The sequence below is a fragment of the Petaurus breviceps genome, unplaced genomic scaffold, assembly GCF_028583685.1.
Source record: "Petaurus breviceps papuanus isolate PSGF00001 unplaced genomic scaffold, PetGlider_PUasm1.0 90842, whole genome shotgun sequence".
NCBI lineage: Eukaryota > Metazoa > Chordata > Mammalia > Diprotodontia > Petauridae > Petaurus > Petaurus breviceps.
In genome coordinates this window covers 120,989-146,796 of record NW_027187358.1, presented here as the reverse complement: position 1 = coordinate 146,796, position 25,808 = coordinate 120,989, and the positions used below count along the sequence as shown (strand labels likewise).

At 39.1% G+C, this 25,808-nt stretch overlaps 2 long non-coding RNA genes across 2 annotated transcripts in view; one reads left to right on the top strand and one right to left on the bottom strand.

Annotated features, from left to right (window-relative positions):
* Window positions 1-25,808, bottom strand: part of LOC138148900 (uncharacterized) — a 102,474-nt gene that overhangs the window by 70,847 nt on the left and 5,819 nt on the right. The window lies entirely within an intron of this gene.
* The window catches only part of LOC138148901 (uncharacterized), a 23,587-nt gene continuing 18,034 nt past the window's right edge, over window positions 20,256-25,808 (top strand). The window contains exon 1 of the long non-coding RNA XR_011165198.1: window positions 20,256-20,542. This is a non-coding gene — a long non-coding RNA (uncharacterized lncRNA). The remainder of the gene's footprint in view (window positions 20,543-25,808) is intronic.

Here is a 25,808-nt window from a genome sequence, read left to right as displayed (position 1 = left end):
AAAATTTTTTATACTACCTCTTTTTGTGGTGGAAAGGAACTGGAAACTGAAGGAATGTCCATCAATTGGGGAATGACTGAACAAGTTGTAGTATATGATTGTAATGGTATGTTATTGTGCTATAAAATATGATGAGCAGGATTATTTCAGAAAAACGGGGAACGTTATACACAAATAGATCCAAAGTGAAGTGAGCAGAACCAGAACATCATACACAGAAACAGCAATATTGTACAATGAATACCCTGGCTATTCTTAGCAATACAATGATCCAAGATAATTCCAAAGGATGCAGGATGAAAAATGCTATCCGCCTCTAGAGAAAGAATTGATGTTGTCTGAATACAGACTGAAGCATACCATTTTTCACTTTCCTTTTGTGTTCAAATTTTCTTGCTCAGAATAACTAATATGGAAATGTTTTACATGATTACACATGTATATTTCAGATTGCTTATAATCTCAGGGAGAAGGAAAGAAGGAGGGATAGAATTTGGAACTCAAAGCTTAAAAAAATGTTAAAATTGTTTCTACATATACATAAGGAAAAGATAAAATATTATTTTTTTAAAAAGAAAGTAAATTCGTTAAGGGTAAGGACTGTCTTTGCTTTTGTTGTGTATGCAGGGCACAATGCTTGACTTAAAATACGAAATAAATGTTATTCTTTTCAAGAAAAAAACTATAGCCATTATATTTTTCCTATCCCCACCTATCTCTCTCCCCAAAGAATAAATCACATGTCTCTCTCCACATATCCTAGTCTGGAAATTCAGGCTTTTCCTTGCCTTTTTCCATGCAAAGTCCTCCTTGTGAAGGGGAGGAACAAGAAAAGCATATAGCTGGGCAAAGGTATTTTAAAATGGGAAATTTCTTTTGCTTATCCAAATAATTTATTAAATAGAATGCTTGTGCTTCAAGCATAGGCTGGACTAGGTGGCCTCCAAGGTATCTCCTGACTCTAGGAATGTATTCATCTGCAATGCGATTTATAGACAGAAGCATAGAGTACATCTCCAGTACGTTTTACTCTGATGCCTTGTCTGGCATGGAAGTGACACCATCTTCTCAAAAGCTTTGCCAGAGGAGTTCATGCCCATGTCAGGGAATTCACTTTGGGAAGCCCAGTCAATGCATTGGTACCCTTTCCAATCATATAAAGGCACACGAATTGGTTAGCCCTCGTTAAATCTACAGGGTACTTGTTACAACCCTTCCTCTTTCTTAAACATTTTGAGTAATTTCACTTCCCCACCCCCACACTGTACAAAGGATGACAGATTTAGAGCCGAAAGGGTTCTCCCAGGTCAGGTAGTTCAACTTCATTTTTTCAAATGCAGAACCTGAGGCCCTGTAGCAGCAAGCACCCTAGCATACCCAGGATGGCTGCTAGCACAGGTTCTTTGATCTGCTTTTCTAAAGGAAAGCAACTCAAAAAGGGTTAACAATCTTGCTTTAATCAAACATATATCATTTACCTAGTTCAGGGGGAAAAGTCAGCACCCTAAATTTCAGGGAATACAAACAGAAGTTACAAGCAGACAAAAAAAAAAATACAGAGAAACAGACCAGCAGACAGGACTTCCAGGTGTCTGACTATTACATCCATACCTAGTTAGTTACCAAAGAGGGAAGCACCAACATCTAGGTTTTCAAAGCTGGGGGTGGGGGGAGGCTCAATGGCTGCCCAGAGTCTCATCTGGCCAAATCACACAACTCTTCCCAAAGTGAGCTCCTAAGCAAAACCTCACATCAGGTATATAAAGCCTTTTCCCGGGTCAGAGAATGTCACAACCCTCTTGACCCACAGCCCAATCACAAAGCAACAAGGTGTGTGCATTCCTGAAAAATAAGCCTCCCACTACAGGCTCCATGTGACCACATTCAGCCTATTAGGGGGCAGAGTAGATTTTCAAATCAGGGAAGATTCTCAGATTCACTTAAGCCTATCAAAGGGCCAAGGGGCAGGGAAGATCTTCAGATTCCCATTATAGGCCCAGAGGGAGGGGTTAATACCTTAAAGTTACACAGGAACCAAGGAGCAGAACCATGGTTCAGACCTAGATCTTCTGACCCCAAGTCTATTCTGTTTTCCATTGTACCATACTGCCAACTGTGCCAGTTCTTGTCAGATTGCCCAATACCCTGGGGCACCCACTGCTCCCTTGGGTGATCTTCTAAAATGGAAACCAGGAGAGAACTCAGATGATCACGTTTCAGATACAGTGGAGTCACATTTTGTCCTATGCAAGGATTAGGTTCTAAAATCAAGATGTAGGCTGGAAATCCTGTAGAGTCAAAATTAACCTGGAAAAATCTACATCATCCATCAAGCAAAAAAGCTTTAAACAATTTTAGCTGAAAAGGGGCTAGGATCTCTCCCTTAAAAAAAAAAAATTGTTTTAGAGAGCAGATGGACCTGATATGGTTACTATGGAAACAATTGTATGTAAATTTCATTTTTCACAACATCCAGCTAAGCTATGCAGATGAGAGAGGAAGCAGTATTTCTCCTCAAATGGAAGCAGGGAGGAAGGTTGGGGGGGGGGGGTAGAGAATAGGTAAAGATTTAGCCATCGGGAAAACTGATGATTGAGAAGATACTTCTGAAAGGACTTCACATATGGGTGCTTATATTTGAAAGTAATCACACTATCACATCACAATTTTTTCTTACTGCTATTTCAGGATTCAAGAAGGCATGGAAAATAAAAAGAAATGTAGTAGGTGCTTTCTATCTGTCCAGAAATGTTAGGAAACTTAACAAAATAATTTCATTTACTAATCTAAGTACAGTGTACAAACACAATAGGTATTATATGATGAAGAGGGGATTCTAAAATCACCCTCATCCCAATGAGATGCTCACACTGAGGTACTTGGGAACCAAGCCCCTCTGGAAGAGCAGCAGATTCATGTCTCCCATCTCACACTCACTCTGCAGCATGTGCTCACTGAGTTTGTACAATGGCTCTTACTATACTCACAATTGGCTGCATTTCTCATATGGTTATTTCATTCTCTCTCTAGTATGGCTGGATCTGTAGAAGTTAATTATATGTATGACTTGATTCTATTGTACTCTATACAGTCCAGAATCACCATCACTCAGTACTGGTCTACGCTGGGTAGAAAAAGAAAGAGGAGGAAGAGAAGGGGGAGGGATTGCCCACCAGCCAAGAGATCACAGCTACAGGCTTATACAATACACAGTATTTATTCTCATTCCACTCTCCTCTTCAGGCATTTCTCCAATGCTAAGGGCTGTCTCTAGCCTCTCTCCAACCATTCCAACATTGGCTCTTCCTTGGACCATTCTCAAGTATTCACTCTCTCTGAACACCTTTCTTACGCTGTAATCTCATGAAAAATACATTAAACTTTCCCCATAGCCACAGAACTACAAGAGCTAGAGAAGACCTCAGACCTGCTCCTTTTACACAGGAATAAACTGAAGCCCAAGGAGATGAAGTAATTTACCCAAAGTCACTTTAGTCATAAACATCAGAGGAGGAGGAATTTAGAAGAGAGATGTTGTAATGGAAATGTAAATTTTAAAGATCTTCCCTGCCCCTAGGCTAATGTGCACCTGAAGCCTGGGGTGGGAGGCTTGTTTTTCAGTAGATACTTCTTGATTGGCCAGTGAGTCAATAAGGTTGTTACATTCTCTGAGCCAGGAGAAGGCTATATAAGCCCTGATGTGTAGCTTTGTTTTGGGACTCACTTTGAGAAGTGTTCTGTGATTTGATCTGAATTCTGGGAAGCCGTTGTTGAGAGTCCCCCGGCTTTGAAAAACCCAGAATGTGGAAACCCAGATGTTTACTGGGTATGGATGTAATGGTTGGACAGTTTGGAAATCTGTCTACTTGATGTTTCTGTCTTGATAATTATGCCTGTATACTTTGAGATTCAGGGTGCTGACCTTTTCTCCTGAATAAGGTAAATGATATATGTCTGACTGATTAAAGTAAGCTTGTTAACCCATTTTGAGTTGCTTTCCTTTAGCAAAGCAGATCCAAGAACCTGTGGTAGCTGCAAACCCTGAGGACGCTTGGGGTGCTTGCTGCTACAGATGTGAACCCAAGTCCTCTGACTTCAGTGGTAGTGTTCTTTCTGTGGCACTTCTAAGCTGCCATCATCACAACTCTCAAATTTCAAATTCATCATTGCTAGGATATACAAGCAGAATCATGCTGGAATCTCTCCTACCTTGTCTACATCCTCCAACTCTGAATGAGGAGAGGCCCTAGTCTCCTTCTTGGGGACCACTTGGAATTGCCATTTTAGGAAGCCCCCCAACCATGCTTCATCCTACTCAAACCTGGACTCTCCAAACTCCTCCTCCTTTCCTTCCATTGCCCAACAAGTGTACATTTGTGATAGTAATGGCAATTAAAGATTCCCCTGTATTGGCTTGGTTTTCAAATTGATTGTATTAAAACCCAGAGTTTGTTAATCCCACCTGTGGGATGGGCTTGTTGATGTGAAAAGAAAGTCCTGAAGTGGGAGGAGCTGGTGATGTAGATTTGGAGAGACAAGAGAGAGGCGGAAGTTCTTTTTGGAAGCAGCACCTCGTGGAGAGAGAGAGACTAAGAGATTGCTGGTGGCCGCTTTGAATTGCCCTGGACTTTTGAGACCTGCCCCCTGAGCTGCCAAGGACTGAGGAGACATGGCTGTTTTGCTGGTACTTTGTCTGTCTGTTTTGATGTTATTTTGCCAGATTTGTCCACTGGTGAAAGACTGTCCTGTTGAAGAAGTCCTGGAACCTGGCATTTGGTTAAGAAGGCCTGAGACTGTCCTGCAGACAGAGAGTGAATACTGTCCACTGGTGAGGGACAGTACTGAGAGTGAATACTGTCCACTGGTGAGGGACAGTACTGTTGTTGCAGGGGTCTGGAGACTGTCCGGCAGACAGAATGAATACTGTCCACTGGTGAAGGACAGTGCTGTTGTTGCAGGGGTCTGGGAGCCTTTCTGTTGGTTCAGAAGCCCTGAAGAAGGATTTTCTTGTATGTTTACAGAAATCCTGGGAGAGGGCTTTGCTAATGTGTTCAGGGGTTCTAGGGCTGTTCTACAGACAGAGGATAAATTCATGAAGGGACTGGCAATGTATCTTATGGCCTTGCTAAGCCTTGTCTCTCCAGGAACTAAGATTGCTGAGAACTTGCCTCGTGTCAAGATGAAGAAAAGACCTCCATTTGGGTATTAAGTGCTGTGTTTAAACTTGATGTAACTCTGGGGTAGATTCAATTGTGATCCAGGGGTGGGGAACTTTAGACCTTTTTGTGTTCTATGGTTGAGCAAATGAATGTATTTTACTTATGTTTGGAAACTAATCTCCATTTGAGAAGAGGGGCTTTGTGGTGGACTTAATTAAGGTATAGCCTAGGGGTGGAGAAGTATTTGGAACAGAGACTTTGTAATTGATTGAATGATTGGAAAGTCCTGGGGTGGGGTAGGCCTTGGAGATTATTTAATCACACTTAGTAAATGCTGTATTTTGAATGATGTCATGTTTTGATCTTCTCTGTTCTGGGTTTGTTACTGAATAAAATAGAGAGCATCTATGCTGGTATTTTGAACCTGGGAAGTTGCCTTCTTTTGGCATTACATTACAACATTTAATCCAACTTCCACAAGAGTGCCAATGATGTTTCTAAAGTACATCTAATTATATCACACCTCTCTTCAAAAAACTTCCATGGCAAATTTATAAGAATAGAAGTCAGTTCCCCAATTGATAAATGGTCAAAAGATATGAATAGCCAGTTTTCAGATAAAGAAATTAAAGCTATCTATGGTTGTAAGAAAAAGTGCTCTAAATTACTCCTGATTAGAGAAATGCAAATTAAAAAACTCTAAGATGCCACATCAGACCTATCAGATTGGCAAATATGACAAAACAGAAAAATGATAAATGTTAAAAAAGTTGTGGGAAAATTGGAACACTAATACATGGAGCTATGAACTGATCCAACCATTCTGGAGAGCAATTTGGAACTATGTCCAAAGGGTTATAATACTGTTCATACCCTTTGATCCAGCAATACCACTACTAGATCTATATCCCAAAGAGATGATAAAAAAGGGAAAAGGACCCACATGTACAAAAATATTTGTAGCTTCTCTTTTTGTGGTGGCCAAGGATTGGAAATTCAGGGAATGTCTTATCAGCTGGGGCATGGCTGAACAAGTTGTGGTATATGAATGTAATGGAATACTATTGTTCCATAAGAAATGATGAACAGATTTCAGAAAAACCTGGAAAGATTTACATGAACTAATGCTGAGTGAAGTGAGCAGAACCAGGAGAACATTGTATACAGCAACAGCAATTGTACAATGACCAACTTTGATGGACTTAGCAATGCAATGCAATATCTAAGACAATTGCAAAGGACTCATGATGGAAAAAGCTATCCACATCCAGAAAAAGAACTATGGAGTCTGAGTGCAGATCAAAGGATACTATTTTACCTCTTTTTTTCCTTCTCTTGGTTTTTCCCTTTTGTTGTGATTCTTCTTTCACAACATGACTAATGTGGAAATATGTTTAATATGATTGTACATGTATAGTCTATATCATATTGCTTGCTGCCTTGGGGAGGGGAAAGGGGGAAAATTTAGAACTCAAAATCATATAAAAGTGAATGTTGAAAACTAAAAATAAATAATTTTTTAAAAAAACCTTCCATAGCTTCCTATTGCCTTCAGGAACAAATATGAATTTTTCTTTTTGACTTTTTTAAGTACTCCAAACCCAGCCCCAGCCTCCCTTTCTAATTCCCCTTCCCACAGTTGACTATCCAACCAGAGTGGCACTCTAGTCTCATAATGTACTCTACTTCCCATGGCCATTTCTTTGCACTGGCTATCACCCATGTCTAAACTTCAATCCTTCCACTTTGAATCTCTTATTTCCTTTGAAACTCAGTTCAAGAGCCACCTTCTACATGAGGTATGTCCTTATCCTCTCAGTTGGTTGTGCCTTCCCCTTCTGTCTTCCCCTCCCCAGTCATGTTGTATTAATTTTATATAAAGAATGCAAGTTTCTCAAGCACAGGGATTATTTCATTTTTATCTTTGTAACACCAGTATTAAGAAGTGGAAACATTCATTAAGTTCTTATTGACTATTTGTGACTTTAATGGAATGAAAGGCTTAATATAACTCTAAAGGAAACCAATTTTCCATTAGAAAATAGCATATTCCCTGAAGGACAGCTAGTTGATGCGGTAAATAGAGCACCAGGCCTTAAGTTAAGAACTCATCTTCCTGAATTAAAATCCAACCTCAGATACTTACTAGTTGTGTGACCCTGGGCAAGTCACTAAACCCTGTTTGCCTCAGTTCCTCATCTATAAAATGAGTTGGAGAAGGAAATGGCAAATTACTACAGTATCTTTGTCAAGAAAACCTCAAATGGGGTTATGAAGAGTCTGTCATGACTGAAATGACTCAACAACAACAACAACAAACAATCCCTTAAAGAATTATGACTTCTTAGATTTGTCCAATGAGATTTTGATTCCTTGAACTCGGAATTAGGGAGGCTCAGAATAAGCTTCCACAACTGCCTCAAATCAGCAGCACATAAGTAAACATACAGATCCCAGTAGGACCTTTCATATGACTTCAACAAACCCAGAGAACAAACATACAATGAAGCCTGAGCAATGTTAGTCACATTGCTATGACTAAGCCCTGACTGGCATTGTGACTCAAAATATAAGCATATTTTGTTTACCCTATATCTCACTAGTTCATTCTCTGACAAACCACAGTCTTCTCAAATTTATAATAAAAAATGCTTTTAGTGAAATAGAACTTTGATACTAGCTTGTCGAATGCTTGTGATATTATTATTTTATAAACAAACACTAAACAATATGTCATAGAAAGAGAGTTTATTCTTAGAACATGTAAATCAATCTCCTCATTCAGGAAAAATACAATGCCATAAGAATTTTTAGCCATCGTCTGATCTCATAAACAAGAGAGCAAGTTCTACTCGTACATATCAAGTCAAATCAAGAAGCATTTATTAATTGTCTACTATGCATCAGGGATTGTGCTAAGCCCTGGGGATACAAAGAAAGGAAAAAAAATAGTCTCTCCACTCAAGGAGCTTGCAGTCCAATGAGAAAGATAACATGAAAATGGCTACATTCAAATAAGATATAAACAGGATAAATTGGAGATAATCAATAGAAGGAAGGCACTAGCATTAATGGGAATTAAGAAAGACAGGACTCAAAAGATGAGATTTTAGCTGGCATATGTAGAAAGTCAGGAGAACCAGGAGATGGAGACAGGAAGAAGAAAGCTCCAGGGACGGGAAACAACCACTGAAAATGCCCAGAGTGAAGAGATGGAATCTTATACAAGGAATAGCCAGGAAGTCAGTGTCACTGAATCACAGAGTGTATGGGGGTGGGAAGAGGTGGCAGTAGTAAAGCTGAACAGGTAGGAAGGGCTTTAAAACTAAACCAAGAGGGGCGGCCAGGTGGCTCAGCGAGTAAGAGCACCAGCCCCAGTGTCGGGATGACCTGGGGATTGAATCCGGGCTCATACACTTAGCACCCACCCAGAAACACCTGGCCGTGTAACCTTGAGCAAGTTACTTAACCCCGATTGCTTTAAAAAAAAAAAAACTAAACCAAGGATTTTATACTTGTTCCTGGAAGTATTAAAGAGCCACTGAGGTTCACAAAATGGAAAGAGGGGAAGAAAATCAGATTTGCATTTTAGGAAGATTAATTTGACAGCTGAGTAGAGGATGGAATGGAGTGGGAGGAGACTTCGAGGCAAGGAGACCAACCAGAGGTCCAATAGTCCAAGAATGAAGTGATTCTGTACCAAGGCCTATACCAGGGTAATGGTGGTGTCAAAAGAGACAAGCATGCATGTACAAGATATGTAAAGAAGGTAGTATCAATTTTTATTATTGAGTCATGCCCTATTCTTCATTAACTGATTTGGGGTTTTCTTGGCAAAGATCCTGGAGCAGTTTGCCATTTCCCTTCCCAGCTCATCTTACAGATAAGGAAACTCAGACAAACAGAGTTAAATGACTTGCCCAGGATCACGTAGCTAAGTAAGTGTCTGAAGTTGGATTTGAACTCAGGTCTTCCTGATTCCAGGCTGAACACTCTATCCACTGTGCCACCTAACTGCCCAATATCAATAGAACTTGGAAACAAATTGGATGGAGGAGGGGGAGAGAGAGTGAAGTGTCAAAAATGATATTTAGGTGACTGGGAAGATTTTGGTGCCCTCAAAAGTAACTGGGGAATTCTGAAAATGGAAAGGTTTGGGAGAGTGAAAGGGGAAGTAATAAATTTGGTTCTGGATGTGTTGAGTTTAAGATTAGAGTTAATCAATAAGCCTTTATTAAGCACCCACCAAACATCATGTGAATTGCCAAGGATACAAAAAGAAAGACATAAGACTTTCTCTGCCCTTAAGGAAATTAGATGTCTATGAGACATCCAGCTCAATATGTATAATAGGCAGTTGGAGTTATGAGACCAGAGGTCAGGAGAGAGGTCAGGGCTGGATGAATAGGTCTGAGAATCATCTGCATAGAGATGATAGAGGAATCCATAGAAACTGTTAAGATGACCAAATGAAACTTAACCTTTTAGTGCTAAAAAAAATAATAAAAAACAACCCACCAGGTAGAGCCCAAGTCTTCTGAAATCAAATCCAGAGAGTGTTTTTTCCTCCCATGCCATACTGCTTCCAATCAATCAACAAATAAATATTGTGACTACTTTGTTCTTAAGACTCTAAATGACAGCTTCTTAAATTTTCCAAAAGATCTCTTAATAATAACGCTAAGTATAGATGTTGTCTACAAATAAATATTGGCTAGATGTCTGTTACAATCCGATGCTAAATGATTCCTCCATTACCTTATTGATTAACATTTTCTCTTATTGTCAATTTGTGTGCCTCTTTGACATCCATTCTTTATTTCATGAGGCAAATAGAAACAGCTTAGTGGCTGCAGTACTGGACTTGGCATCAGAAAGACCCAGCTTCAGATCTGACCTCTGACACTTGCTAGCTACATCATACTGAACTTACCTCATAAGCCACAGTCAAGTTGTAAGTTGGCTGGTCTTTTTCACAAACCGAAATGGGTTTTCATATCCTCTAAGGTGGAGGTAGAACCTACTTTCTTACAATTTAAGTCAATTTTAACCAAATTATTCCATCATCAGAAAGCATACTACTCCTGTTTGATTTTTTTTTTGCTGGGAAACTTTATGTTATTTGTCCAGTAAGCAACCAAAATTTGACTTTTTTGATTTCTGAGGATCTCAAAGGAAACTGCACATATTCTTTGCTTTACTCAATTTATATTATGTCAGAAAATGAATTAGCTTCCAAAAATACATATCATAAACAGGTCAGAGAAAGAGATCATTTATTATTAGTATATACATATTTCCAGTGTCCCCAAAAGATTTTCCTATTCAAACTTGTCCAGAACCATTCAGTTCTCTACAATGCTATTTCTAATGCAACAGGTTAAGTTGCTTAATTGCCATTTTCCAATTAGTTTGGAAGCCAAGTCAGTCTCTATAATTATTGATCCACAATGATACTGTCAAGATTCATTAGTTCAGAGTAGATTTGCAAATTGTTTTGAAAAATCTAGCAGCCCACATACAGCTTTTTTTAAACAAAATCTATCCCCAGAGGAACTGATTTTGCTTCTAGAAAAAAATACTATTTAACATGAAATTTCCACCATCACCAAACCCCCGTCAAAGTCCCAATACAGCACATCCTCAAGAAAAATGAATTGACTTATAAATTGGTCTTTCCATTATACAAGTAGGTGCATTCTAGTAGTTAGAGAGCTGCCCTCAAAATCAGCAAGCTGTAAGATCAAATCCCATCTCTGACACACATTTGGTCTTCTTACCTTGAGCAACTCATGAAACTCCTCAGTGTTCTAGGCAGTTATCTCAAAATGTAAGTTGTAGAGAGGATGCTGACCTGCTTTGGTGAAGGGATTTTCCTTATCTGAGAGTTCTCCATAAAAATGAAATCACAAGACCAATCCCTATCCCTTTCCCTATGATGTAACCTTGTACTTCCTAAATACTCTTTAATAGAATAAGTTCATATCTACTATAAAGTAGGTACTAAAAGAACAAAGGATGACAGACTGGCTACTGTGACATTTTAAGGTGTAGTTTATTGAGTTTTTTAAAGTATAGACCTTCCTGAGTTAACTAAAAAGAGAGGGATGAGAGTGACAGTACAGCTGTCCTTGGAACCCACATTCAAAGGTGAATTTCAATACAAGGATAATAAACAGCGTATTTAACAGTAGGAAAATAATAATTTAAGAAGAGAAGTAGCAAGGACCAGCTGCCATATTTGGTTTCAGACACTGGCAGAAGTATGGTCTGTAATGGTAGGAGCATATGGAATAATTCTATATTCCCAAAACCAACCTATGGTCATCTAAATTCTCTGCCTGCAAACTATCAGCATGTTCTGTTGCTCTGGTAGATGGTGAATCTGAAAGTCAAACCAGGCTAAAGGGACCTACCTGACATGTCTTTGATTTAGTACTCAGGCCATTTGTAGGTGATCCAGGTCCCAGCAGTCAGACCTTATAATTAAAAAGGGGAGAGGGAGATTTGTTACTTCCCCCCACCAGTTCAGTTGATGTAGTCTCAGGACCTAATAAAGAGTAAATAATGAGGTGATAAATTCTCTGTTAATATGCTGCCAAGAGGTGATCCCTTTAGGAAAAAGTCCCTTTAATAAATTAGAAATGGAGTGACCCATAAGTCACACAGTAACCAAGCATGCCCAGGCGACTCTTACAGTTCCTCGTTCTGTACAATTAAAGCCCATTCTCCTATGGACCTATATGTACTTATAAGACAGCGTTCTTCTTACTTTTTGAGGAGGGCAGGGGAAAGTGATATCATATACCAACTATGCTTGCTATATCACTCTAGTAAATGCCTTTTTTCTGAAAGCTAAGAAAACTTGCCTGACTGGTGCTAACGGAAAGCTCAGGGGGTAGGTTAGGGTGGGGAGGAGAGTGTGAGCAAAAGTACTATAAACCCCAAGCCCCAAAGGGTCGCTCCTAGAACTCTGAGGGGAAAAGTGATTAGCCATCCTCTGGAGACTTGACCAAGCTGTGAATGGGAGTTGAGAGAAGAAGCCCCAGAGTACAGAGCCTCACTTAGTATAGACTACCAATTATGAATGGCTGTCAAAAAGCTAACACATTCTTAAGTCACATTAGTAGGAATGTACTTTACTAATTATGAAATGAATTCTATTGCACTCTGTACTAGTCAAACCATATCTACAGTATTATGTAGGATTTGGGGCTTCATATTTTTAGTCATTGAAAAACTAGAGTATGTCCAGAGAAGGGTGATTAGGAGTCTGGAAATCAAGTTGTATGAACAATGGTCATTTGTTCATATGGCTATGTTTTTCATGGGAGTGAAGACTGAAAGACTGATAGCTATCTTCAACTGTTTGAAGAACCTTCAGATGAAAGAGAGATCAGATTTGTTCTGCCTCCCTGTGGAGAACAGAACTAGGACCAAAGGATGAGAATTAAAAGGAAAATTATAGCTGAGGATTAGGGGGGGAAAAGCTTTCTAACAGAATTATCTAGTGGTTGAATTGAATTAAATGAATATTTATTAAACATCTACTATGTGTAAGACTGTGCTAAGCATTCAGAATATAAACAAGAAAAAAGAAAAAGTGTTCCTGCCCTTGAGGAGCCTACAGTCAAATGGGGGAAAGACAATACAGAAAAGGAAGCTGGAAAACAGTGTGTGGGGGGGAAAGACATCAAAGGGGACCCCTGGGGTGGGAGGTGAGGAAAACATCTTGTGTGAAGCTGAAACAACACAGAGCTGCAGATGTAGGTTTGAAAGCAAGTTTCTATAGTCTATAAAGGAAGGCTTTGGGAGGAGTTTGGTACTCTACCCTACAGCACTGCAATCAGAAGAAAGAGGAAGCAGAAGGAGGTGGTATCCAGGCTTGCATTAGCAACATGGTGGTGAGATTAGAAGTGATGAGTTTATCCAAGGAAGAGCATCTTGTGTGGAATTGTAGCCAGGCAGAGCTGCAGGTGCAAAGTGGGGTGTATTCCTGTGACAGAACATGATGGCAAGCTCATCATTACTGCTAGTGTTCAAGACAAAATGTAAGATTATTTGTTAAGGATACTGTTGACATACTCCCACAACAAGTGAGAGTTTGAACCATATGACTCCTAAAGGCCCTGACAGCTCAAAGATGCTGTAATTTTGAAGAGAGACAGACAGCAAGACCTTCACCAAAATACAGCACAAAAGCAATCAGAAATATTCATAATTAAAGTAGGAATATGAGCTACCTGAGTGGAGAGCAATTACCTCCCCTCCCAAGTTTACCTTTTGTTTTAGTGCATATATATTTTCATGCTCATTCCAGTAATATTTATGGGCTGACTAAACCTAAATTAGATGGTTATCTGCAATTGAGATCTGGCTCTAATCATCACTGTTGTTTCAACTGTTTCACTTCTTTATGATCCCATTTGGACTTTTTTTGACAAAGATAGTGGAATGATTGGCCATTTCCTTCTCCAGCTCATTTTGCAGATGGGGAAACTGATTGAAAATGGGTTAAGTGACTTGCCCAGGGTCACACAGCTAGGAAGTGTTTGAGGCCAGATTTGAACTCAAGAAGACGAGTCTTCCTGACTCCAGGTTGGGCATTTTATCCACTAGAAGTCTAAAACAAAACCTGGTTTTAGCCAGAGGGTACTCTGCCTGACCTTTGTTAGCTGGATGTTGTAGCTATGACTAAAAAGCTATCAGTTCATCCTTGTTGGGAGAGATTCTAGCCACTGTACCCTAGCAGACTGGAGCTGAAAGTGGTCCTGCAGAGATGAGCCCAGAAGCTCTCGACATGAAGAAATGATCATTGATCACCAGCCAATCAATCAGTAAATAGAGGTGGTGCTGTACAATAGAAGATTTCTTGTTCTGGAGTCAAGACCTGGACTAGAATCCCAACTGTGCTTCATTACTAACTGTATTACCTTGAACAAATCACTCTTGCTCTATAAACCTCTGTTTCCTCATCTGTAAAATTAGGCAATTAGACCATACAGCCTCTACGATCCCTTTCCAATTCTAAATCTATTAGCCTCTGAAGTATTTTTTTTAAGTGTTTGCCGTGTGCCAGGCAATGAAGCAAGTCTAAGAATACAGTTACAAAAGTGAGACAATCCCTGCCCATAAGGAGCAGATTCCTTCCATTCTTTACATTCCATGAAACTATGAAACAAGAAGTGAAACACCCACCACGAGAGTATCTGACAACAGCGGACTGACCCCTAGATGAGACTACCTCAAACTCCAAGAGTCACCATAAGGCCAGTGGTCAATGGTCCTATAGTATCAGAAGCAAGGGTTGCCCTTCCTCAAAGGCATCCTAACCCCACATGTTCTCTCCACGTTTCCCTAATTCATGATTCCTGTGCACTCTCCACACCGATTGTGTGTATTGTGACACTGAACTCTAGGTGTATGGTGAAGAAATGAACATTCGTAAAGCATGACTTTCTTACCAGGCTATTTCATTAAATACCTTGTATTTTAATTAATTTTGCCTTCTAGTAGCTTGAAGGTACAACAAATACAGTTCTAGACCTGAATTCAAATCCACTCTCAAACACTTAATAGCTGTGTGACCCTGAACAAATCACTTAACCTCTATTGGTCTGTTTCCTCACCTGTAAAAATAGGAATTTCCCTATTTTTACCTCCCAGATTTCCAAGGGTGATATCTCCTAGCAGCTATCATTAGTGTTACATTACCTTTGTTGCTTCATTTATCCATTGATTCCAATATGCTTATGGCTGAGCAATTAGGTCTAGATTGATCAGCTGAGCTGAAGATGGAGAAAATGAGAACCAAGGGGGAGGGAAAGAGACTATGGCTACCATGTACCATGTTCTATGAGCTATGTCTCAGTCTGCCAAGGTATAATAATTATTGAGAAACTTTGCTATTTATTGCTCAGGATTCCAGCAGCCTTCTGATTCCAGTTGGAAGCCCTGGGGAGAGAAGAAAGCCAGGGATTTTCTAGGACCAGAAAGTGTAAAGTAGACAAAATTCTTCTGCCCAGCAAGAGGGTACATGCCCCCTTAGAACAGGAGAGGGGTGGACTTGCTGCTTTCTAATGGCTCATGGACAAAAGGAACTGCTGGCATATTTGGATGAAATCATAACTTGGGGAAAGATACTGTGAAAGCACAGGAAAAGCCTCATGAAAGTGGAAGAAGAAGTGGGTATGAAGCTGTCAATTGGCAAGTGATAGTTCTCCAGAGCCATCATCACAAGGTATTTCCACAGTATTGATCCCATGAAAATAGAGATGCCTCCAAAGAACCCTTGAGAGAAACTTTTCTAACATTTTGGTAGCGACTCTCAGAAATTTTTACAAAATTGTCCCTAAGTCTCTCAGTGATCTCACTCATGCGCAAGTGGTTGAAAAGAACCATTATCAGAAGAACAAAAAGGAGCAACCCAGCCTGAACCTCCCAGCATCATTGAGTGATCTCTGCAACAGGAAAAATAAACAAGTCTTCAAGGACTCGGTGAACTGGTTCCCTTGTCCATCAAGGCAGACCAATCCATGAAAACCCTTTGTGTTAGATGCTTGATCTTAAGCAAGGAGAGCAATGGGCACCTTAATTCTATTGCATTTGCCAACAGAGTACTTACTAATAGTGAATCTCCTTATCCCACTCATAAACTGGAGTTCTTGACTTTGAAGTGAGGTTCACTGATAAATTATAATAGTGTGGGTATGGAGCTCAGCTTTTAAAAAATATTTTATTTTTAATTTATGTAATGAAACAAAATAGTATAATTAAGATAACTGCAAATGAAACTGCAAATCCATTATGTACAACTTGTTATTCCTTTTAAATATGTAATAAAGCTATCATGTAAATTTCTTTTTTTTCTTTTTTTCTTTCTTATGTACTACAACCCATGTGCTAATCTCCTAACAGTTCAGAGCACACTATCAGTCAATGAATGTTAAAGTAGAGGCAGCTGCCCACTCTCTTAGGCCATGACTATCCAAAACCAAGTTAACATCCAGACTATAGGGGAAAAAAGGTAATCCACGACATTAAGGGAAACAAGCCTTCCTGTCACATGAAAGTGATACTACAACCATGCAAATGTAAAGAATAACAACCACAAAACAACTGAAACTAAATGTTGTGAAATTATAAAGAACATGCTTGGCCCCCAAAAAAAAGTTATAAGAAGATTCCCACACACAAGTTCTCCTTTTTTCAAAAGTAATAGGCCCACAACTGTGGAATGCTGCATAAAATGTCATATTGTTCAATGTATTGATCAAAATTGTTAATTTTTACCCCTCTTCTTGCTGTTTTTATCTCCTTTTTAAAAAATCCTTTATTATAAGAGATAGTTCTCTGGTAAGGAAAAAAAGGGGGAAATATAGGCAATGGAAAAACAAGAGACAAATTTGTTCAATGTGTTGAACAATATTGTTGATTTTTTCCCTCTTCTTACTCTTTTTATTTTCTTTTTAAAAAATTATTTGTTATAAGATATAGTTCTCTGGTAGGGAAGAAAATATAGGCAATGTAAAAACAAAAGATATTAATAAAAATATTTTTTTTCTTAAAAGTACAACTTGGTGACTATAATTTCTGCCAGACATTGTGTCATTGGTAGAACATTATACTGAAACCAAGCTTCTTGCTTCATTTGTCCTTGGATGACTGGTAGCAGAAGTCACTCCATGATGAAGTTCTAGGGGAAGCGATACAGAAAGAGAATTGATCTTCAGGTTTTTAAACTTTGTTTTTCAGAGATCACTCTGCTAATCAAGAGAATGGCAGAATTGGAGTAATGCAATGACGTACTACTAGACTTTAACTTATTGCACATAACATACCCGGAACAGACATCTTCCAAAAGCATTTTGTTCTATAGCCATGAAAATGTATGATAATATTGTACATTTGTGTCAATAGAAGCCCTAGAGCTAATAGGAAATTATTCTATTTTTCCAAATGGTAACCAATATCTATATAATAAGAGAGCCATTTATAGGCCCAAATTACTGGAAGTGCCTTCAATCACCCTTATATGTGGGCTCACTCTTCAGGTCCTGGGTTTAGTACTAGTAGAGTCCAGTCTCCAAAGGAAGGGGTCAGTTTTTCTCTTTGGATCTAGCACTTTATATCCCCTTCCATCTCGGAACCCCGGGGGAAAAATCACTTAAAGCTCTGGATAGGGTCTGTGTTCAAACAAGGAAGTAGAAAAGGCACTCAATACACAACATAGATCTGGTATAGGACAGTTATTTATTTCCTCTACACAAATAAAATGAATATAAAAAAACTAATAAATACACATTGACAATGACTTAAAATATGATTCAGTAACACATCACTTTTATTGTCATTTCCTGGTATGTTGATATTAAACCAGTAAAATGTGCAGCACAAGTGGTACTGTTAGAATAGACATTTCGCCCTCATCTTGGCTCTGCACTTTCTGAATAACTGGTTCAAGATCAAAGTCTTCTGGCAAGAAAGACCAGGGATTAAACTCATCATGCCTTTGTATCTGTCTTCTCCAAGAAGGATGTCATTGCAGTTTCTTTCTCCTGATGCCAGCCTGTTCCTACTGAGGGACTCAGGAGCTCCTAACTTACAAGGTTGTCTTCATGGTTGGAAAGATTCATCTTAGCATCACTATTCAGTCATCTATCCTCAGGAAAGAAAACAAGCAGGAAGGAAGGAAAGAAAGAAGGACGGAAAGAAGGAAGGAAGGGAGAGAGGGAGGGAGGAAGTAAAAGAATGCCTGCTTTTACAGAGCTGAGATTCTCTAGCTTCAATATTCTTTTTTTTTTTTTTTTTTGCTTTTTGGAGGGCAATTCGGGTTAAGTGACTTGCCCAAAGTAACATGGCTAGTAAGTGTGTCAAGTGTCTGAGGTCATATTTGAACTCAGGTCCTCCTGACTCCAGGGCTGGTGCTCTATTCACTGCACCACCTAGCCATCCCTAGCTTCAATATTCTTAATCATTTTTGTGTCATGGAACCATTTGGCGGTCTGGTGAAGCCTATGGACTACTCAGAATACTACTTCTAAATGCACAAAATAAAATGCATAGGATTACAAAGGAAATAAAATATATTTTAAAAAATTATTTTTTAAAAAATGTTTTAAGTTCACAGTTCTTAGCTCAAGAACTCCTTCTAGATGCTTCAGAGATTCTTTGGTTAAATAGTGTTGTGCAGTGAATAAAGCACTGGACTTAAGAGTCAGGTAACTCTGAGTTTAAATCCTGCCTCAAGCACTTACCAGTTGTGTGACCCAGATAAAATCTTTCATGATCTATAAAATGGGGATCATTATAGTACCTCTTTTGTAGGGCAGTTCGGAGAATCATATAGTTCATCCAATGTAAAGTTTCTGGCAAATTGAAGCACTGAAAAATCAAAGAACACCATAATCTCTGAAGAATCATATTTGCAAAAGCTTAAAGACAGAAAGTGGCTGTAAGCAGACTATAGCATAGTAACATTATTAACTTGAGCTCAAGAATTATTTCAAAAGGCAGCAAGGGTATGTAGGACTAGAAATGTAAGTGGACTGGTCATATAGTAAAGATGAAGAATAACAGATGGAGAGTTGCAAAGTATCAAAACCTGACTTCCTCCTAAAGGCACCATTCATGTGGATTCATTTGCAAAAAGAATACTAGAGTTGAGAAATCTTGGGGGCAGGGCTTAGTCCCGTATAATGGTTAGCAATTTGTTGAAGGGGAAGTCTCTTGAAGCGATTCTGAGGGAGTTCAATTTGGCCATGAGAAGTTAAGCAAGAATTATGAACTTTCTAACCCTGAGCTAAATAGAGACCTGGGACGCAGACCTCCCTCCTAATTACAAGGAATAAATGAGCTAAAATACAATTAATCCCTGGAGGTACTACTTAATTAGCTTACTATTGTGCCTCATAAAAGTTTTGCCCCTGGATTGAAGAGTATTCTCCTAGAGAATAAATGCCTGTTGGAGCCTAGGTTTTAGGATAGGATAACCAACCTCTTCCTATCAGAGAAAAGTTGAAAGTTCTGTGGGGGAGTTTTCCCCAGTCTATTACTAGATGTGTAAGGGACCTGCCTCCCCCTAAAAGTCAGTCAGTAAATATTTAAGTGTCTATTGCAAGCCAGGCACTCTGCCAAGTGTTTGGAATACAAAAAGAGGCAAAAGGCAGCCCTGCTGTCAAGGGGCTCACAACTTAACAGGAGAGATAACATGCAGTTAACTACATATGAACAAGCTATTTACAGGCCAAATGGGGAATAACTGGTAGAGGGAAGGCCTGAATGTTGAGGATCAGGAAAGGCTTCCTGCAAAAAGTAGGATTTTAGCAGGGCCTTAAATGAAACTAGGGAAGAGAGGAGATGGAGATGAGGAGGAGAGCATTACAGACATGGAGAAAAGCCAGTGAAAACGCCCATAGTAGCAAGATGAAGTGTCTTGTTTGAGGAACAGGAAGGGAACACTACATGAGGTTGTGTAAGGTTTAAGAAGACTAGGAAGGTGGCAGGTTCTGAAGGGCTTTGAATGACAGAGGATTCTGTATTTTGATCCTGAAGGTAACAGAGAGCCACTGGAGGTTTTTGAGGGGGTGGGGGAGACGGGGTGAGACCTATGCTTAAGGAAGATCACTTTCACAACTTAGTGGGGGATGGACTGGAGTGGGGAGACTCTTGTGGCAGGCAGACCCACTGGCCTGCAATTATTACAATAGTCCAGGTGTGGAAAAAACAGCCTTTCTAAAAGCCTTCGTAAGATTGGTGTTAGTGTCAAAGGAAAACAGGTATTCAAGAAAGGTCACAAAGGTAAAATCCACAGGCCTTGGCAGCAGATTAGATACAGAGGGTGAGAAAGTGAGGAAAACTGAAGCTTAGGCTTCTGGGTCCTATGACAAAAGACAAGTGGTCAAGCCTGCTCTTCCTTTTATGGGGAAATCAGAGAAAAACTCCACAAATATGAATGGCAAGGGGAGGTGGGAGTATAAGTGGAATAAAAATGTTATTCAAAAAACATAAACATCAAAAAATAACCTGAGGTAAAGGAAAGAAGAGGAAAAGGGAGCATTACAATACTTTGGTGATAAAGCAGGGAAATGTAGGCCGATTGAATACCTTCAAGTTCTACGTTTTGTTTTGGTTCATATTTTTTTCTTTTTTTGCAGGCAGTAACGTAGCCTTACCTGCTACCTCTCTGAGTCACTGCTCAGGCTCCAGCCTGAGAGACTAGAAGGAGGATCAGCCTAACTTGCTGTAATTCTGTGGGTGCCCACAGAGTTGGACAAGATCCACAATACTTATTAAAGCCTCTCTGTCTTGAGCAACGAAGAATTGTTTTATCCAGGACATTCTTGGGCAGGGAGAGACCAGAAACATCCTAAAAATGAGTTAAGGTAAGTAATTAGTAAGGAAATAAGGTAAGTAATTAGGATATGGGTTAGGGAGGAAAAGATCCAGAGGTGAATGACAACATTAGCCACAGAAGACATTTCAAACAGTCCAAGAGAGTTAGGAAGAGGTGAGATCCAGGCTCAGGCTACAGAAGCTGATACAGAAATGGACAACAGGAGTTAGAAGAGAATGTCTTACTTTGCTGGGCTTGTATTCTGCAGGCGTGTGCATATTTTTATGTCCAACATGCACATCGGGCCCAGAATTCACCTCAGTTGGATAGTTGATGCTGAGATGCCAAAAGGTGACAGGATTTGCAATCAGAAGATAGGGGTTTGAGTCTTAAGTTTGCTATTTATTAACTGTATGTCCTTGAGAAAGTCATTGAAACTCTTGGGATTTAAAAGGGATATCTAAGGTCCTCTCCAGCTTTAAGAATCTGTGGTTATGATTCTTCGTCATCTACTAAGGCCATCAGCCTCCTTCTCCACAGTAACTATCATCTCTAAACTTCAGTGGACTACGTATGGTTCTGTTCTTGTGCTGGAAAGAGTAGAAGAGATTCCATTTCTTCCAAGTTTCCAACAGCTATACTAAAAGCACTATGTCATTGACGTAGCAAATGACTTGCTTTGGTTGTTAAGGTTTCTGTTACTTGATGTTTGTCCAAATTGGGTATGATAGAACAACCATTTGGTAAAAATTCTGGAAAATGGGAAAATTATTAGAGCCTGATGATGGTGAGTCAGAAAAGGAGGTGTTAATGGGCAGCAACTACAGCTAGAGCAAGGTCTGGTTTGAGGTTCCTGTGGGAATCTACATGTGATACATGTTCAACATTTCTGTGAAATTAAACAGAATAAACAGGGAGGCAGGCAGGGAGGCAGAAACACAAAATCTGGGGAAGAAGTTAAGAACAAGAATTAAACATAAGCTAGATGGAATGAGGAAGGATATTAAGAGAAGAAGATGAAAATGTACCAAATGAGAGGATGGGAAAATTGGTGTAACCCATGAAGTAATTTTCTTCTCACACATGGAACCCCCTGTATTGTTAATGGGATTTAATATCTTCCTGCTCATTAAGAGACCTCATGTGGAACCCATTAAGGGAAGCTTGCTTAGGGGAGGCTTGTTTGTAGGAAGGATTTCACACCTTTTGCTAATTTCTAATTAAGCATTAAGTCATGAGAGTTGTGATGCCTTCTGATTCTGAGAAGTGTATATATCCTGTGAGTTAATATTTGCTTTGGGGACTTGCTTATGAGAAGGATCTTGTGATTCTCTGGTCGAGATTCAGAATGGCCCTATGTTCAGAGCTCCCCGCCTGCTCAAATATAAAGGCTCTCTCGATCCAGGGATGTATGTAAAGTGTACAGTTGATTCAGACAGAGTCCTGTCTGTTGGAATTTTATTTCTCTGCTTGTATTTTCTATGTTTGTATTTTCTCTGAAGTTCAGGGTGCTGACTTTTCCCCTGAACTAGTGAATATCATTTTAAAAGATTGTTGACCCCTTAAACTGCCAGCTTTCCTAATAAAGCAGATCTAAGAACCTGTGCTAGCAGCCATCCTGGGTATACCAGTGTGGTTGCTGTAATATCCCTAAAAAGCTACCCCTGTATTAAGGCATTCTGCAGGTTTCTAATGACTCAAAATTATATTCCACATTTACCCATTGACATGTACATTTTTCTAGTCATCTAGAGAACACAATTAATTCAAAGTAAAGGTGTTCGATAAAATTGCATAGTAACAAAAGCAGCAACAGAACACTCTCCTCCATAAATCTAGTGTAACTCTCTCATGGATACACACACCAATGGGTATGGTGGCATCCTTGTGACTAAGGCATATACCTAAAGGACAAATATAGAAAATATATGTGGTCGTCTCTCTTTTAATGACTTCCTATTTATCCTGGATATACCTTTTTTTTTTGTACATATTTACTTATTGTCTTACCCATAAGATGGTAAGCTCCCTGAGGGCAGGGCCTATCGTTTGCTTTTTTTTTTTTTTTTGTATCCCCAGCACTTAGCATAGTGCCTGGTACATAGTAAGTGCTTAATAAATGTTGACTGACTGATTGACTGACTAGCCTGTTTAAGGTCACCTGATGCTTCTGAAACTTCATGGCCACCAATGTTTTCACTATCCTCCCTGGGCCCTTCCCACTAGGCTTTGCTCTCTGGTAGGGTGTCTTATTGTGACTGTCTCTCTTCCCATTGAATCTCTGCCATTTCTATGCCTCTCACTTTTGTGAGTGTGTGTGTGTGTGTGCGTGCGTGTGTGTGTGTGTGTGTGTGTGTGTTCTGCTTTTTTTCTAGGTGTGTCACTGGTCTTATATTCCCTTCTGGGCAATACTACCTTCTATCAGCTGCTGGATTCTATCTCTTCAGGGACACCTACCAGACATCTCAGCTCTAGCCTAATGGGTATGGTAACTAGGAAGTCCCTCCCCCTAAGGCAGATTGACAATGCTTAACTCATAGCCAGATCACATTAAGCTAACAATAACCAGGCAGAATGTTTTTTTTTTGCACACGAAGGGTCTATAATTGCTACTATGAATAATCTACATAATCAAATCAGAGTTCATTTATACTTTAGGTAGGCTATTAAAGGAAAACATCCTTGGTTAATCATTAAAATCCTGGATCTTAAAAATTATTCAAAACCTCAAAATCATACATGGCATATTTGAATGTATATAAAATGTATTCCTTGGGGTGGCTAGGTGGCTCAGTGAGCAGAGTGCTAGCCCTAGAATCAGGAGGACCTGAGTTCAGATCCAACCTCAGACACTTAACACTTGCTGGCCGTGTGACCTTGGGCAAGTTACTTAACACCAACTGCCCCTCCAAAAAAGCAAAAAGAAAAAATATTATAAAAAAAAATAAAATGTATTCTTCTGCTGGCATCTTCCTCCATAGTTTCACCCAGGCATGGATGTGATCCTGAGTTCTCAAAGATATGCCAGTGATATAAAACCTCTTGCAAATCTTGCCCTCCTGGAAAAGCTTCAAGTAACAGGACCATTGTGTGAGAATCAGCTTTGACAAGTCTGGAAAGGCCATTCCCAGAAAGTTAGCCTGCAGATGATTTATTTTTTTTATCACAACTCATGAAGCCATCTACCGTAAAGCTATGGGCATGGTAACCGTGTCTGGAGAGGAAATATCTACACCAAAGAAAGATCACTCCAAAACAAAACAATCATAGTTTTTCCAACTTTTTGAAAATCCTTTGTTATTATAATCCAAGATTGTCTCACTCTTGGGGGGAGGGGCAAGACAATTCGGGTTAAGTGACTTGCCCAAGGTCATTCAGCTAGTGTGTCAAGTGTCTGAGGCTGGATTTGAACTCAGGTCCTCCTGATTCCAGGGTCAGTGCTGTATTCACTGTGCTGCCTAGCTACTCCATACCACACTCTTTAATGCCACTAATATACAGCAATGATAAAATTAGTGAACTATACATTATTAATATTGCTACAGTTATCCTAATGCTTTGTACATTTAGAGTAATATTTATTCATGTGCTTCTATTTACTTTTTAAATTCAAAGTAAATTATTCAGTGCCTTAATACTCTATCTCTTAAGATGAAAACAAGAAACTAGATGAACAAATATTTAGCCTTTTTAAAAAATTAACTTGGTAATTCTAGGACTGGCAACTTTTTCAGCATGGCAGGACCTGCCAGAACATGCCTTCCACTTCTCTGACGTGCGTAGAATGTTCTATTTCCTCATCTCTGCCTACTGGCTTCCTTTGAATTCCAGTTCAGATCCCATCTTCTACAAGAAGTCTTATGAATCCCTCTTCAGTCTAGTGCCTTCCGCCTCTGGATTACTTCCTCTTTTTCTTTGCCATGGTTTGTTTGAACATCCCTGTTCGTTGTTATCTTTCCCTTAGACTGTGATCTCCTTGAGGGCAGTCACTACTTTTTGCTTCTTTTAATATCCTAGCACTTAGCATAGTATCTGGCAAATAGTAGCCATTTATTAAGTGTTTATTGGCAGAATGACTCTGGCCTATAAGAAAGCAGAATCACTTCCGTGGCATGAGGAGACAAAGAAAAATCTCATGGTCTACAGTCCCATTTATAGACTATCTACTTTCTAAATTCAATCTCCATAATTACAGAAAGGATCATGACCAGTAGGCTGGCGGGACACTTGATAAATTCTTTGACCAGAATGGCCTGAAATATCCAGAAAATATCCAAGTGGCCTTTAGTCCTATGTGGTCCCCTTATAAGTCACTTGTGATAGGGGCAGAGTAGTGGGGAAAGGAGCATTGGTTACTAAGGATCATGCTGGTTTTAGGCTGTGCATAAACATTAATTAAGCTACTATATTATCAATGTAAGGTTCTTATCCAGTGAGTAACAAGTGGACATATGACTAGAGGAAGTGAACCATATTAAACCATATTCTTGTCATAAATGAAACCAGAAGGAAGAAAGAAGTAGCAACTCATTGGAAGGACAGTTCATAGGTTCTACTTTAGAGAGATTGAAAAAAAAATGAAGTTATAGAGTTGGTTTTATCACATATCCAAAGGAATTAATAAATGTCATTTCATTGGAAATTTAGTCATCTTATGTTGACAAGTATTTGATCATTTAATCAAGTATTTGATCATATTTGCAAAAAGATTGCCATGAAAATAATTTCAACTTATAAATCAATGGCAGTTACAAAGAATAAAGAGGTAGCAACATTTTAGAAAGAACCCTCCAATTTATATCAATGTATACTTTGATATAAGGAAGAATGGGATAATTCAGAGTCCCTTATAGAGTCAGGAAGATCTGAGTACAAGACCTATTTCTGATATACATTGGCTATTTAACACTGGGCATGTTGTGTAAACTCTCAGTGCCCCCAGGCAACACCCAAAAGCTAAAAATTGAAGAAAATTTGCTGATCTGCTTTGGAAAAGGAAATTTCCTTCCCTGAGAATTCCCTACACTGATAAAATTGCAGATATGGACAACAAAATAAAACACTTGGATAAGAAATTCCTTCAATGCAAAAAAAAAAAAATAGGCAAGGATGGCAGGAAAAGTTTGTTAATATGATTTAGGAATAATAAATGATAGTTTAAGCTTCATATTTATATATCATGAATTTTTTTTCTTTGAATAAGGAATCATAAGATCATAGATTAGAATTGGATGTAATCTGAGAGGTCATCCAGTCCAACACCTTTGTTTTCTTTCTTTCTTTCTTTCTTTCTTTCTTTCTTTCTTTCTTTCTTT